This window comes from Thermobia domestica, chromosome 8 (assembly GCF_964235325.1).
Source record: "Thermobia domestica chromosome 8, izTheDome1.hap1.1, whole genome shotgun sequence".
Lineage (NCBI taxonomy): Eukaryota > Metazoa > Arthropoda > Insecta > Zygentoma > Lepismatidae > Thermobia > Thermobia domestica.
In genome coordinates this window covers 39,036,985-39,054,751 of record NC_137461.1, presented here as the reverse complement: position 1 = coordinate 39,054,751, position 17,767 = coordinate 39,036,985, and the positions used below count along the sequence as shown (strand labels likewise).

The following is a 17,767-nucleotide window of genomic DNA, read 5'->3' as shown; positions in this document are numbered from 1 at the left end:
TACCATTAATAGTAACGATAATATACAACAAACTTACCCACAAGGGCGCCCATGTTGTGGTTTCCAAGGGGGGCAAGTACAAGCGACGTTTCAAATTTTGATGTAACTAATGTAAAAATTCTATTGAGTTTTCGATATTCCCAAGTACAATTTCCTCTTAGGGGAGGGCGAGCGCCCCCTTGCCCCCCTGATGGGCGCCCTTGCTTACCCAGCAATCTTCAGTTTCGAAGTCCAAATCGGCGTCACTGTTGTCACCAAATTAAAAAAAAAAAAAACCTTATTAACACTCTTCTGAACAATTACAATATTTCCATCTCCTCGTAAACATAATTGAATTTAAAGACAGGATGCAGGTTTGCTATTTGTCAATTATTTATTTATTTTAGCGGGAATCAGTGTTAAAAAACCTCAGAATGTGTCTTTTATTTATTATTTAATTCGCATTTATAATTTATTTACTCATTCAAAAACTACAAATAAAGTATGTGTTCTAAAACTATCTATATATATAAAAGAGAACGCACAAATCCTTTGTTACCTCATCACGCTAATACGGCTGAACCAATTTCTTTTATTTTTGGGGGGTTATTAGGATTTGGACCCTAGATGGTTTTTATCATATCACTTTAATTTTTAATTACCAGTGTCTTGAGATAATTGACCATTCAAGTGTCCATAACGTACAAATCCTTTGTTAGCTCATCATAGCTAAATCTAACCGTATTTATATGCAACCCACATGACCGTGTCACTCGGCGGGTTAACATAAATGACAGGCGATATAATGTTAACATTCTTCTATGGTTTTTATCATATCACTTGAAAGCGAAAAAGTAAAAATTATCTAAGTAACAAAGTTTATTGCGTTCCAGGGTGACCGCAGCGAAGCGGGGTGAACGCTGCTAGTCTCATATATAGCATTAAGGCTTAAATTATTGTATGGGTGGCAAGCCTGATTTTTGAACAGAAACGCCAATAAACATTTTCTTGGTGAGTCTCACAAATATCCAGTAATCTATGAAATAAATATAATAATTAAAATATAATACTTATTTGTAACATATAATAATAAATTTAATTCTGCTGCCATTTATTACCGTATATTCCCATATTTTGTTCCTTTCAAAGTGCTTAAGCTTTCTTCTGAGTACGACACCTAAGATGAGCATATTGTTTGTATGAAATACTGGGAACGTTATGAGCAGTATAAATCAAGTTAAATTGGTAATAGGCGATTTCTAATACATATTTAGAACCCTGCCATCTATATTTGACATCAAACATGATTGCTATAAAAAATGATACGTGTCACTTACAAGTAATACTTCCCAAGTGTAACACTCCGATTTTGATAAAATTTGGCAGGTAGATACTACACATAAAATAAACGAATACGTGTTTTTTTTATTTTCTGCGGAAAAACGGTTTTAAGGGCCTAAAGCCCCCACCCAAAATTTTGAAAGCTGACGCTCGAAAGGCAAAAACAAGTGGACCAGAGTGAACGAAATTGTGCACAGATATTGTAGATGTAAAATGAGGGAATACGTATTTCGTGTTTTCCTGGGAAAAACGGTTGGGTGGGGCACGGATCCCCCCAAACCTTTCATCATGAAATATCAAAAGTGCTAATAATAGTATGTCAAATGTGTGTAAAGGACCTGAAGAATTGCAACAAAACTTTGTGTAGGGACAATGATAAAAAATAAACGAATACAGGTTTTTTATTTTCTGCGGTTAAATGGTTTTATGAGCAAAAGCCCCACCCAAAATTTTGAAAGTCGACGCCCGATAGACAAGAAGAAGTTGGACCAAAGTGAATGAAATTGTGCACAGATATTGTAAACATAAAATGATGGAATACGGGTTTCATATTTTCCTTAAAAAAAAAAAAAAAAAAAAAAAAAAAAAAAAAAAAAAAAAAAAAAAAAACCGGTTGGATGGGGCACGGGTAAAACCAAAGCGTTCACCATAAAATAGCAAAAGAGCTAATAATAGTATGTCAGATGTGTGTAAAGGAAATGAAGAATTGCAACGAAACTTTGTGTAGTGAAAATACATGAAAAAACCAAACACTTTTTTTTTATTTTCTGCGGAAAGACGGCTTAAGGGTAAAGCCCAAACCCCAAATTTTGAAAGTTGTTGTCCTAGAGGAAAGAAGAAGTGGACCGAAGTGAATGAAATCGTGCACAAATATTGTACAGGTAAGATGAGGAATACGTGTTTCGGTCCACTTCTTTTTGCCTTTCAGGTGTTAAATTTCAAAATTTTGGGTGGGGGCTTTTGCCACCTAAAACCATTTTCCACCAGAAAATTTGATCGTTTTTTTTCGTGTTGTCACTCCACAAAGTTTCGTTCCAAATCTTCATGTTCTTTAAGCACTTCTGGTATACTGTTATTAGCACTTTTGATATTTCATGATCAAAGGTTTGGAGGGGTCCGTACTCCACCTAACCGTTCCTTTCCATAAAAATACGAAACACGTATTCCCTGATTTTACGTCTACAATATCTGTGCACAATTTCATTCACTTCGGTTCACTTCTTCTTTCTTTTTGGGCGTCGACTTTCAAACTTTTTGGGTGGGGCTCTTTGCCCCTAAAACCGTTTTTCCGTAGGAAATAAGAAACCCGTATTCGCTTATTTTTTGCTCATTGTCTCTACACAAAGTTTTGTTCCAGGTCTTCATGTCGTTTAGGCAATTCTGGCATACTGTTATTAGCACTTCAGATATTTCATGATCAAAAGGTTGGAGGGCTCCGTGCCCCACTCAACAGTTTTTTCCAGGAAAATACGAAACCAGTATTCCATCATTTTATGTCTACAATATCTGTGCACAATGTCATTCACTTCGGTCCACTTCTTCTTGCCTTTCAGGCGTCAGCTATCAAAATTTTTTGGGGGGCTTTTGCCTCCTAAAACCGTTTTCCGCAGAAAAAAAAAACACGTATTCGTTTATTTCATGTGTAGTATCTACCTGTCAAATTTTATCAAAATCGAAATGTTACACTTGGGCACTGTTACTTGTTAGACCTATGCTATTCAACCTGCTGTAAGTATACCTCCAAGAAAAAATGAAATCTTTGAATTTTACGTCCCACGCTTATGCCGCCTAGGTTAAAGGAGACGGTGATGATGAGAAATAAAGGCAATGGTGGAATGAAGAAAGACTGAGGAAATGAGAGAACTCCGAGAAATCCCACTCACACGGTGTTTGTCCACTGCAAAGTCCATTTGGCGCGAGGTGGTATGGAACTTCGGATCCAGCGCGCCAGAACTGAACGCTCTACCGCTGAGCCACCGCGGTCCCTCGTACCTCCGGGAATATACTTGAAATTTCAAATAACATAGATCTATAACTAAGTTCCATTCTGCTAACATACTTCTATATACATTAAATTATTTCATGCTTCTTCTCTTTATAGGAAAAATGGGTTATTTAATTACTAAGTGATAAATTCTATAATTTACTTTTGATATAGCTTTCTGTAATTTAAACTAAAGGTATGCTAAAAATGCTAGGAGCAGTGGAGCAAATCTGTCTTCAACATTGGGGGGGGGGGGGACGAGTATACATACACACACACAAACACACACACACACACACACACACACACACACACACACACACACACATATATATATATATATAAGCGATGTTCAAAATATTTATGAAGTTGAAAAACAATGCTGTGGAACATCAGGGGAGCAGAGTTATCTTCAACATTGGGAAGCGGGCACTTTGAGGCTTATTCGGGGGGGACACCAATTTCATCTCACTTTCCTTTGTGGCAATCGGATACAAATGATCACATTTCTACCCCCAAAAACACATTTCAAATCGGATTATTGGGGGGACAGTCTTCTCCAGTTCCAAGATCGGAGGGGACATATCCCACGGTTATGCCGGTTAGGCTAAAGGAGACGATGATGATGAGAGATGAGTGAAATGGTGGAATGAAAAAAGTGGGAGGAAACGGGAGAACCCCGAGAAAACCCACGAGCACGTTGTTTGTCCAATACGAAGTCCTCGCGCCGCGAGCTGGGATCGAACCAGGGACCCCAAGCACCCTAGGTGAACCCTCTACCACTGAGCCACCACGCCCCCTGCAGTCTGAAAAAGAGTAAACCTAAGGTGAAGGGAAGGGGCAAACATAAAAATGACCGGATACAACCGATATTAGTGTCCAATCCATAGTTTTCGGCGTCCATGAGTTGATTAGTGGCAGTTTTAATGCCTTTTAAATCGAAATTCAGTTCCCCAGTGATGGTAAGACCCCCTGGTTCCCCTAGGAGAAATGGGAGGGAGGACATATATAAAAATGACCTAAAACAACCGATATTAGTGTCAAATCCATAATTTTCAAGGTCGTTAAGATGAACAGTAACACCTCCGATACTCTTTAAATCCAAATTCAGTTCGGATTAGTACTCCTGGGGAGAGATGACACATAAAAATATTTGAAAATGAGTGATATTAGTGTCGAATCCATTGAAATGAATAGTTTTCGGTGCCATTGAAATGAATAGTGACCCTTCCAATGCCATTTGAATCCAAGTTCATCCCCATCCGTAGAGGGCAGGGTGGGGGAGATAATAAATAAATGTTAAAAATGACAGATTTGTGTCGGATTCATATTTTTCAGTGTTTTGGAAACGTCTGAACCGTTTGAGATAATAGTTAGTACCCACTTCAAGTTAAGTGCTTTTAATCATATCAATCTGATTGAAGGCATATTCCTGTAAGAGTAAGGCGCTTTAATATTTAGATATGCCAGATTGATATATTAGGTTCTGTATTTGTATCATTACATTTTGATTGAAACACATTCTAAACGTATTCTCCCCGTGCGTGAAACGGGCAGTTCTGGTAGCATATATAAGATTCATATATATATATATATATATATATGAATCTTTCAAATATATCTTAAACCAGAGTTACCTGGGCTATTTCAATTCAATTTTTTCAATGATTCTGACGTAATTTTATTCTATTAATTGACTGGTGAAGATCTCGATTTCTGGAGGTGACCACATCACAGCCAGTTTCAAGGTCAAAGGTCAAGAAACCCAAACATAGTATTAGGCTTTGATGGACTATTGTGTACACATCCCTGCCTTTAGAAGTATATTTTGAGCAGCGGTGAAGTCAAATCTAAATACAGAAAATTTGATTCGCTTTATTTCTTTTATATCTTTAGCCTCTAGGAATAGGGATGGCCACAAAGTTCCGGTCCCGCCGGAACTCGGAGATCCGGTTTTCAGAACCGGTTCTGGAACCGGTTCAGAACCTGGATCCGAAAACCCGGTTCCAGAACCGAATCCTAGGAACCGGTTACAGACGGATTCGAAAACCCGGTTCCAGAACCGGATCTTAGGAACCGCTTCCAGATCTGGATCTGAAAACCCGGTTCCAGAACCGGGTCTTAGGAACCGGTTCCAGACCTGGATCTGAAAACCCCCAAAGACCCTTAAAGGAGGTACAAATTTCACCTTCAAAAGCACTGCAAAGAGGACCATGCGCTTGTGCCCTCCCCGACCATACTCGCTTGTGCCCCCAGAAAAAAAATGGTCCACCAGTTATTTTTATTTTTATTTTGGTCCACCAGTGGGTGTTTAGCCAAATGAGTTGGCCAGTTTGCCTGTTTAACCATTGAGTTTGCCAGTTCCCAGTTTATTTAGCCAAATAAGACAAGCGGCCTGGTCGCCTGCCTGGCGCTTCCAACATTTCATCTAGCACACTGTTCACAGCCTTCCAGCAGCTCGGGTTTAGCATAGGGATCGTCACAAAGTTTCGGTTCCAGCGGAACCGGTTCCCCGAGGAACCGGTTCTTGGAGATCTGGTTTTCAGAAGAACCGGTTCCAGACCTGGATCGGATAAACCGGTTCCAGACCTAGATCCGAAAAACTAGTTCCGGAACCGGATCTTCTAGAATCGTATCCGTTCAGACCCGAAAACCGGTTCCAACAGGAACCGGTTCTGGCCATCCCTATCTAGGAATTACGCTGCACTACAAATTCCCTTGCCGGGGAGCACGCTGCTGGTGACTGGAGCGCCATGCTACGATATTCTTCTATTTCTATAATAGTAGAATCCATTTCTTGTATATAATAGATATATCAACTTCCTTACAAGCGAATGGATTAAAACAAAATTTGGTTACTTTTCATATTACAAATATCGAATCTGATCCGTCATACTGTTTCAAAATAGAAGATGTTTGAAAGTTTTAAAATTTCCTCCCTTAATTTTGGGTCATACGATAACAAAGTAAAGTGATTTCTAACTTTGGTTAAAAAAAACTTAGACAGTTGTTGAAAAAAAGTTATTGACTACTTTTAATGGCTTGATAATGTGCGTCACGAAGATTGAACCGGACATTACCGCACTATTGAAATCATACCATGCTCAGGTATCTCATTAGATTTCACCCAACGTGGCCCACCACCCAACGTGGCCCACTGGATCCACGATTCACCGTGACTCACTGCGACCCACAACCCCCACCCACCATGACTCAAAACTCATCCTCTGACCTACCATCCTCCAAAACTCATCGTCATCAATTCTGATCCATGATCCACACCCTGCACTCAATTAACTAAATAGTTTACACTTGTAATAAAACGAGGCTGTGAAATATACTGAATTTGAGCTCCTTAAGTTGAACGAAACGTGACGTACTCAATTTTTGCAAAACTTCGAACTCCCACTACCATCTTAGGATACGTATTACAATAAAAGCGATATGATAACATCCCAGTTGGGGTTGATACCTAACTATACAGCAAAAGTCATTTCATTAGGCTTTGCCATTCGGCCCTGATGATCACGAACATAGGGTTGCATTCAATTTTTATATAATTCATGTATTAGAGGTGATTCAAAAATAGATTTTTTACAGTAGTCAGCTCCTCTATAAAACGTACGTTCTGTGTATTGAAAGCCAACTAGTAAGTCCTATCGCTATTATTACAATTACAAACATATTAATATCCAAAAGTGCCTGAGGTTCTTTTTTAGCTAAGATAGACTCATCTGAGGTAAGTAAACAGAAACGAATGAAAAGAGAAGAAAAATGGAGGCCTTGAAAGTAAAACGTAGACAAATTCACCAGTGCTCAGAAGATGCTGTCTACAACAATACACTGAGCAGAGTGGGTCATGGTAGATCGGTGGGTCAGGGTGAGTCATGGTAAGTGGTAGCTCATAGTGTGTCATGTTCTCTTCACCCACGACACACTGACCCACTCAGAAATCTTGACCCACGATCCACTGGCCCATTCAATTCTGACTTTGATCGCTATTGCCCTGTCTGGGAACGACGGAGCAATGTGGAGATCTCGCAAATGGCTATTCAGAATAATAACAAATATAATTATATGACTAAACAATAAACTTAATGTTCAATATGTTGAAATGAAAATCAAAGTTTTTGCAAGCTCTTTAATATCTTACTTTTTGCTTAACATTTTATACAGAATTCATTGTGCAACTACTTGTTATAAAATTATACAAAAAATTACTATCAGAACTATTATCGTCATTTGAGTATCCAATTACGCTTATTTTCCTCCGATCGCAGTCTTATGTTCCAAAGCCATTTCCTGTAATATTTAGTGGATTAACCCCAGAACCATGGAAATCCTACAAGAAAATAAACAACATTAACAATGAATGCACCTGTAAGTTTCCAAAACAATAAAAAAACATATAAGCATTTTTTGATTCTAAGCAACATAATATTGATTAAATTTAGAGATGCAAGGGCTCGGAAAAAAACCGGCTTTTTTGGAAAAAAAACTCGGTTTTTTCTGCTTTGCTTTTTTGCTTCGGAAATTTTGGGCTTTTTTCAAAATATTGCTTTAAATTGATAAAACAGACTTTGTATCGCTTCTCTATAACACAAAAAATCATTTAATTAGTGGTTGATGCTGATAATAATATAAAACATCGAAAATAAACTATGAATTTCAAAAAAATATTTCAAACATTTTTTCTTCAACATATTTACATTATGAATTCCACAGGATTAACCAATGTATATAATAAGAATTTTTTAACCTCCTATATACAAAAGTAAGCAGAATTGGCAAGAACCGTGGTTGTTTTTGAAAATGCCAAAAACCCGTTTTTTGGGGGATGTTTAAACCAGGCTTTTTTGACTTAGATTTTTTGCTTTATGTATTTATATTACATATTCACAGAAATAGCCTAAGTTTGTTTCGCCTTGATGTTATTATGCAACAGCGGGGTTATGCCGGAAGAACTCCCATAAGCTTAAAGAAGTGCGGTCAGTAAATTTCTTAAGTTGAGAATCTCCCGCCCTAGCTATTGGGAAAATCCCGTCATTACTTGAAATGTAAGACAATAACGGGAAAATCCTGTTATTGCTTTGCATGTAAAATTTAAAGGTCAACGTACCATAATCAGTACGCTAAAACTGAGGTATTAAATTACAAATTTAGTACCGGTACGTAGATATCATTGAAAGTCCAATCCAAGCTAATGTTGGAAGCTACGTAGGCAATCGATAAATTTTGCCAATTTCTATCAATATATTTAAGCAATATTGGCTTCTTTTGAAAACAACACGCATTTAGGCATGTAGAAATATACAATTTGGTTTGTTTCGTATATTTAGGCTTAACATCCTTACGAAATACCGAGGTTATCAAGGAGAAGACTTTCGCTTAAACTGACATCCGAACCGCTACTTGGGTTACGCATGAAAGAAGGATTGTGGTTCGACCGAGAATTTAATATGGGACACCTTGATTAAAAGGTGAAAGGGAAATAAAACTATTGCAGGTGGTTTGATATCTGGAAACGTTACCATGAAGTTCACACGATTCGCATTTTTCATTCTTTTTATTTTTGTGGTTTAAACCAGTTATTTAAAAAAAAAAGTTGGTGTAAATCAGCCAACCCTAAAAGTAAACACTTCTTTTTAAAGAATACACAAATAACTAGCAAAATAGTATGTAGTATTTTTACTTCAAAATATTCCATACCCTCTTTTTGAAACAAAATAAAATTAAAATAAAACATAAGAGAAATACTTAGATTTATATGATACACTTAAAGACTTCACATCTAGAGCTTTTGGTTCTGTATATTCTTGAAATTCTACAGTTAAGTTTTATAGAACCACCATCACAGTTTACCCAATCCTCAAGTTTTCTGAATTTTTAACAAGAGGGATTCAACATATCATTACGGAACTCCCCCCCCCCCCAAAAAAAGACTACGGAATATATTTAAGTTAAGCTAAATACAACTGCACAACAAACATGACTGAGTGATTAGCTTTTGCGCTTCTATCGGGAAGTCCGGGATTCAACCAGCATTCGACCATTCTGACAAAGCTTTTCTTCATTCCATCTGTGAATGTAGAAATAGTGCGTGTACTGTGAGTTGGGCGACTTCCTTTTTTATTGTTTTTAAATCGTTATTATTAGTAATTACCAGCAGTGACGGTTTTGCGAAAGTTAGGGGGGCGGTCTTTCGGACTGAAGCCCGTTCCCCAAAGTTACGGAATGTCTGCAACAAACGAAATATCTATTATTTATGCCTTTACTCATAAACTTTAAGCTCCCGTCAAATAAAAATTACGAATGTTTAAAAAAACTAAACATTAGTAAGAAACCCTTCCCAAAATACTTTTCTAAATCCGCCACTGATTCTCAGTATAAAATGATTTTTAAAGTTGTATCCGGAAGATTATTGCTAAACATATAAACGAAACGAAATATTAGTTATGCCTGTACTCATAAACTTCAAGCACTTCTCAAATAAAATTAGGACTTTTTAGGAAACGAAACAATCAGAAAAAACCCTCGTAAAGTACTTTTCTAAATCCGCTACTGATTATTTGTATAAATTGGTATTCAAGGTTGCGTCCGGATAATTATTGCTAAATCACTTCACTGCTACAGTATAACAGAAATGTGGAAGTACGGTTTGACGGATATATTGAAAAACGTATGCTTTGACGGATAAATAGAAAAACGGGCAAGTTTAACTTTTGCGCTAGAAGCTAGAGTACTAAAAGCTCTTAGAAATGAAACACGGATGACAAACTAGAGAAGAAAAAAGATGTCGATAACTCAAAAGTTAAAATAAACTTAAATAGCCTCTAAAATTACCCTCAAATACTACATTCTTCATGTTAGCTTTAATTCGTAAAACATGTGCTCCATCCATCTTGATGATGAATTTCAGAGCGAAATATCACATTCAGGTCATGGAATTCTTATCTAACTATAGAATATACTATAAGAAAGCTATTTAGATAGAAAAATCATGAAGTTGAAAAAAGCCAAAATTTCCAAAATTCTCGTTTTTTTCCCAAAAAAGCCGGCTTTTTATGTGAAAAAAACCATCGATTCAAAAGAGCCGGCTTTTTTGCATCTCTAATTAAATTTCTACATTTAAGTATATGATTATTAATTTTAATCCACGAATAATTGTTCTTTAAAAAAATAATAATCAAAGTATTTGGCAATTATTGTTATTTCGTAAATATGAAAATAAATAAAATTTGTTAATATCATTTTCATAGAAAGTTACATATCTATATGGGTGTGAATCTGTAAGAGAAAATATCGTACGTATATATTTAGAGAAACATAAAAAAGGAGTTAACTTAGTGTGCGAAACACTATTAAATCTCACGTTCTATATAGTAATTGAATATCTAAGCAGCTCATTATGAAACATAGAAAGTAATTAAGTCGTATATAGTAGCTATTAAATGCTTATTCTTTGTTGAGTTGGCAACAGTGCTAACCTTGTGGTATTACGGAGTATATCAAACAATGTCCCCTGCAGATATATGCATGGTATAAAATTTCAGTGTTCTTTTGTCTATTAGTTTAGAAGGTACAAGGGCATACTAAGATAAATGGTTCACCCTGTATATATTACGATGGTTTTTATTTTTCAAATTAAGAGTTTTTCGAGTCTTACCCCCCTAAAATGGTTCTATATTATACCAAAGTAATCCATGAAAAATATTAGATCAAATGAATAATATTAAATGGTATCCCAAATGAACTCAAGATTTCAATGCATTTAGAGTATACAATATAAACAAATGTACCGTGTGAATAATAAATGGCTAGAGGGATTGATATCTTATTTTGTGATAAGGTAATGGAGATAGAACCGCATCTAGCAATTTATACCACAATCATAGCGGCTATCGGGAAGTCCGCCATTTTGGCTACAGATCCAAACTTTGTACTAGGAAGGGGCCATTTGAAGTTTCATTTTGGGTTAGCTGTGACTTTTAAACACACGTCTGAGGTTCCTTCCAACAGAATTCCTATTCAACAGAATTCTTAGATATACTCCGAATTATAGGTGGTACAAAAGTAAACAAAAGGTAAGACTTCACAACAGTGTACACGTAAAACTCCAGCAAAAATCGGAATTGTTAGGGACCGCAGGCTCCACGGTAGAGACCTGCACAGGCCGGGCTCAGCCCGAGGCCCGAATCCCGGACCGACACTGATTTCTCTTCCGGTCGGGCCGGGCTGGGGCCGATTAATTGCAATTCTTTGATAATTATTGACTTTCGTTAAACAATAATTAGAATATAGGCAAACGTTGACGACGTCTGTCCGTGAAAAATGTTATAAAATGAAACTTAAAATTTATCGGGCCCGGGCCGGGCTTGGGCCAAGAATTAAAAAAAAACTTATCGGGCCGGGCCGGGCTCGGGCCGAAAGTCTCCAAAACTTTTCGGGCCCGGGCTGGGCTGGGCCTAGGTACATTCGGGCTGGATTCGGCTCGGGCCGAAAAATTCGGTCCGTGCAGGTCTCTACTCCACGGTCCCTTGAGTTCGGATAACGCGTGCTGCAGTGTTTTTATTCACGCTTATACTTGAAAAGATTGTGAAATATCCCGTGACAAAATACCTCGCAGCAACTGTTATTCCGAACACGAGAAACCATGAAGTTTGAATTATCTAACACCTCCGATTTCCCGCCGACACATTTCGTGTTCACTGTGGTTAAGTGATACTTTTTAACTACTTTGGAACCACCTTGAAATCAAATCATATTTGACAATTCTGTTGACAGCCTATCTAAGAATTATACCTTGTAGATAATTCCTTGCACACTCATTGCACATTCACGAAATATACATTTTTGATTTGTATATGTATGGCTTCCTTTACACTTATAAGGAATATCACTCCATGGTTTATCAAATTCGAAATAGCGTGTGTACAAATCTCGGCTTTTTACTATTTTGGACAGTCCTAGTTCTGAAAATATGCACTTTCCCAAACGGATAAAATGAAATTTTTCTCTTATTTTCATATGACGAATCACCTCTTACAATTTGTCGGTATAGATCGATATATATATATATATATATATATATATATATATATATATATATATATATATATATATATATATATATATATATATATATATATATAATTATATATATATATATATTTCACAAATTGTTGAAATAAAAGCAATGTATTCGATTTAACCATGGACGAGTTCTATATCATTTCGCACAAGTGTACATGTAGTATGGTCTACAGAATGGATTGTAAATTATATAAAATCAAATTAAGAAAAAGAAATAATTGTCAATTCTGTATAATTATCATGAAAACACTTAAAATACAAGCAATTACGACTGGGCAATTAGAGTAAGTACTTACCCCACATCATGTTAGCTGTCTGCATATTTTCTCCTCTCTGTTGTTGCAGAGGAATTCTCTGAGGATATGGTATAGGTATGGGCCTGGGAATAGCCAAAGCAACACAAACGACAAGGGCAAGGAAAATGAAGACCTAAAAAGTAATAACAATTCTTATTACTTGATGTGGTTATTCTATGTTGTTAACATTACTAAATGCTTGTATGTTAAGAGTATTTAGTAACTAATATCAGAGCGTTGAATAGCAAAGAAAAAATGCTTACAGATGATGTATTATTAAGCTATTGACATCGCTAAAAGAATTTTTTGGTAGTTTCCCATTTGTTTTCAATTAAGCGTTCTTCTAGGCATTATTTTGTTCATTTAATGCAATAATCTATGGTTATAATGATTAAGAATTTTTCTACTTTCAGCTAGTCATCAGTTGATGCAACCTTCAATTTACTTATTTAATACTATAACGATAACATTTATAAATATGAATATGTTGATATGAACAACGGTCCGTAACTTTATCATTTTCTTCTCTGGAGAGATCTGAACATTTAACTTGTTAAGTTTTGTGGTCAGACGTGTATAAACATGTTTTGAGATACGCTTCAGATCAGAGTTGCCAGAGCTACTGATTTTGCAGGAGATCTCCTGCTTTTTCTACGTTCTACTGATCTACTGTAAAAGAAAATGAAACGTGAACAATCTCCTGCTTTTTTCTTACTTGGAAAAATGAAAATGAAACGTCCTTGAGTTTTACGTCCCACGATTATGCCGATTAGGCTAAAGGAGACGGTGATAATGAGAGATGAGTGAAATGGTGGAATGAAGAAAGTGGGAGGAAACGGGAGAACCCCGAGAAAATCCACGAGCACGGTGTTTGTCCACCACAAAGTTCACTTGGCGGGGGCTGGGATCGAACCCGGGACCCCAAGCACCAGAGGAGAACGCTCTACCACTGAGCCACCGCGCCCCCCGTTCTTACTTGGAGTAAGAAATATATTATTATTAATATTGAATTTTCATTTTTTCTTACATGAAAACAGGAAATTTCTCTGTATCCATACACAAAGCTCTGTGAAGCAAATAGTTCAAGTTTTGATGTATATAATATGCAGTGGCGTATTTAGGGGGGGGGCCTTCCGGGCTTAAGACCTCCCCGAAATCTTACTTACTATAGTAAAGTATATGAAATATCTTGCAGAATTTTCACATTTTCAAGCAAAGCCCCCCCCCGAAAATTAGCAAAGCCCCTCCCGAAACAAAATCGTAAATACGCCACTGATAATATGAATACAGGGATACAACTGTACGTCATCTATATACTGTACATGATGGTTGGCGATCTTTATGACTTACTGTAAGATTTACGAGTAAGTGTTGTATAGATTGGGACTTGGGTTGGAAGCAGGGTAAAAGTGACGGGTATGCTGGAGGGACGTCGTTACCCCACTTTCAAAAATATCTATGGCGTCCCCCACTTCCTAAAATATTACAGTAAATAAACATAGGCAAGGAGGACGGCCTATCATGCGTCTACCTACTATTTCAGAACCATTTTTACCCATGGTTAGAACAGTAGCTTAGGTCACTTCTCCACGATCGTCAGTTCTTGTTTTGAAGTAATTAAAATTCAAATTTATGTTTTGTTTATATTGTTTTATTTTCAAATTAAAGTAATAATGAATTCTGGACCTCTTGTTTTGTCCACTGTCCCCTTAATAATGGCAATTTTTTTGGTTCCCCTGGATTTGCACTTAAATGCCGCGACTTTATGTGTCTACTGCTTTCTCCTGTTTTTTATGTTCGAATCTTCTGCTTTTCCAACTGATCGGTCTGGCAACGCTGCTTCAGATATAATACGTAAAGAAGCCATTAATAGTGGACGTATCTTCAATTAGAGAGAAGGAATTTTGTAAATATAGAAAGAAAAATGCAGGAAATCTTCCAAAAATATACCAGTTTAAATATATTTTATCTTGAGTGTTGTCACTGAACATTTAGTGAGTAAACTACCTTTTAATTAGTTTCAGAAATTCTGAAATAACAAACGTAGTATAGATGTTATACCACAGAATATTTGTGAGTGTTATGTCTGAAACAACTTAAAGAAAACTTAAAACGTGTTTAATTCCTGTTTGGAATCCAGTCGGGAAACGAAAGGGACTACATAATGTTCTATATTGATTTGTTATAGTAAATTCTAGAAATATTACTCAGTATGTCGATCAGAGTATACAGGTGATGTCGACACGTAACAGAAAGTAAACTGATGTCTTTGTGATTTTTTTTTATATATCTACCATTAATACTTTTTTTTAAATATTATATACAGTATTTACATTATTATAAACAAAATAAGTGTCCTGTCAGCATTGGTAAGGTATCTCTTGCAAATAAGGAAGATTTGATTCATTATGGTTGTCAGCTAATATTTTCATCTCTAAGTTTTTTCTTTTTCTATCTGACTTTTACATACTGTTTTCTCCTTGTTTTTTATTTCGTTTCTCATAATGAAATTTCTTAATTTGATATTCAAATAAAAGTCACTTCTACTTTCTAATTGATTTTCTCTTACTCTTAGTGAATGTTTCTCGACAACGGCATTATTTTCGAATATATTAAGCTATCCAAAATTCCCATTCTAAGTTATTTGCTTTAGTAAAATACGTTAGAAATTCCTACATGAAATTACTGGATCTTCAAACTAATATATTAATTAATAAGGCATAAAATATTGATCGTTTCAATTTTAATTTTCTCAAAAGTTAATATTGATTCTAAGTGTCAATCGTATACATTTATGTTACTTTGTTACAAATTAGTTTAAGTATTAACGTAACAAATTTTCATAAATTGACTGCTTTACTAAATGTTATATTTACGTATTGCAATATTATTAACTATTGATATATTTCCTTACATGCACCTGAATTAATTTGAATTCAGGATTTATCAAATACATATAGTTTTACCTACCTTAGCGAACATTTTTGTTTGCAGAATTGTTTTCTTCTTGCAGAAGGTACAACTTGTGTCTTCATTTCTAGAGCGGCAGCATTTATACAATAATATATCCTTGAAATTTTCACACTTCATATATTGTTTATGATTCAGATATTATATTAAATGTTAACTTTGACCAAGCGAACACTTATTAGTTACATTTGAATAAATACACATCAAGGTTGATTCTTTATACACTGACAGCAATTAAGTTTCATCATTTTCTCTTTCTAAATCAGTTAATATATAACCGGGAATAAAAGTAACTATATCAAACCGCGGGAGAGACCTAGGTTCAATACTTAGTGGTGGCATGTAGTCAGTGCTGGATTTAAGTATAAGCCAAACAAGCTATAGCTTAGGGCTCCACTTTTTGGGGGACCGCAAAAAATTTGCAGAAAAAGTGAATGTACATTTCTAAACTATAGGATAAAGAAAATAAGTTACAAAACTTACATACATCAATAGTATTTTGTGTTGTGTAGGCTACAATGATGAAGTGATGGAGCCCTTTCAGCTAGCCTGCTCGAAAAAATATCATTAATTTGCTCATTTCTGCACATAGGATGTCTGAGTAATTCTTAGACTGCCTGCATGGCAGCATGTTGCATGCAGCTACACACTGCAGTGCAGATAATTTGTCATTGACAAAGGATAGCTAGATATATAAAGAGCCTCATTACCGTAACGCTTAGGGCCTCATCAAATCAAATACTGCTCTGCATGTGATTCATATCTCAACGTCTGTTTTTAAAAAGTTAGAAATTGTATATTCGCGTCCCACAAGGGCGCCCATTAGGGGGGTAAGGTGGGGCGCTCGTCCCCCCTTGACGAAATTGTACTTCGGAATATCGAAAACTCAATTGAAATTTTAGAATAGTTACAGCAAAATTTGAAACTATATTTGAAATGTCGGTTATACTTGCCTCCCTTGGAAACACAACATGGGCGCCCTTGGCGTCCCATATTGTCTCACTCCTGAGAGTAACGCTAAACTCTAATCTAATCTATGAAGGATACAGTGCACTCTAAAAACAAAGAAAAGCTTTCTTTGTAATACAAAATTTTCGTCGCCTTATCTACCACCAATTTCTGTCGTATGTAACACAAATAATTCTGAGACTCGAAAATCAAATTTCATAAACGGAAATTGTCCTGGATCATATTTTAAATCGGATAGGATGAAGAGTAAATTCATTTCAACTCAAATTGACTGATTTGAACTTCAAGCATCGAGAATTGTGGAAAAGCCTCAGTTATCATATACACCATATTGTTTGAAAAAGGAATAATTTTTCAAATTATTGAGTAATGTTTTAAAATCACAGACGGGTAGTAGAGTTAGTGTGACTCTTTCAATCTAATTTTAAAACGAAGCAGTAAGAACAATTAGGAAGCCTGAAAAATATATGCGCCATATTGCATCCAAATTAATTCTCTCTTTTTGTGATTATAGTAGATCATATATATATTTTTAAAACATTGAAGTTGAGGTAAATTAATCCTCGTTGCGATCAAATTCGTTCCTCATTCTCAGCTTATTTTACCTTAAACAGTAGAAATAGTGCGAAAGACTCAAAAAATATACACAGTGTGTCCATATAAATAATCATACTTTAAAGTGATATTACGTCACGTTGGATAATTGTATTTAAATGAAATTGGACACATTTGAAAGAAAAACTCAAATATTTTTGTGAATGTCAACAATGGACAACAATGGACAACGTCAATAATGGATTTGATCAAACATAGAAAAAGTAAATTTACTTATGTTTACTTTGTGCACACTAATTGGTGACCACACTTGTGTTTACATACTCACTAATTGGTTATTTCCACAATTGGAAGAAGAAGAAGAAGGGAATGACTATTTTCGAACAAGATAAAGCACTTCCTCACTGCAGTGGCGGCCGGTGGATTGTGGTTTAGGGTATTGCAGCACGAACGATCGGAGAAAGAAGATGTACACTGGACTCATTGACTGACTAATCAGCATATCTTTAGATGCAACTGCTATGTGAGATGTGAAATTAAATAAAATTCTGTTTTTTTTTAAAATAAAGAAAAATAATGC

The 17,767-nt window shown here is 35.8% G+C and overlaps 1 long non-coding RNA gene across 1 annotated transcript; it reads right to left on the bottom strand.

The window, feature by feature from the left end:
- Positions 1 to 7,441: 7,441 nt before the first annotated feature.
- On the bottom strand, positions 7,442 to 15,703 carry LOC145691681 (uncharacterized). Its single transcript, XR_014132494.1, has 3 exons — positions 15,664 to 15,703; positions 12,694 to 12,826; positions 7,442 to 7,646 (listed from the first exon to the last, which is right to left on the bottom strand). It is a non-coding gene; the product is annotated as an uncharacterized LOC145691681 (long non-coding RNA).
- Between the last annotated feature and the right edge of the window lie 2,064 nt (positions 15,704 to 17,767).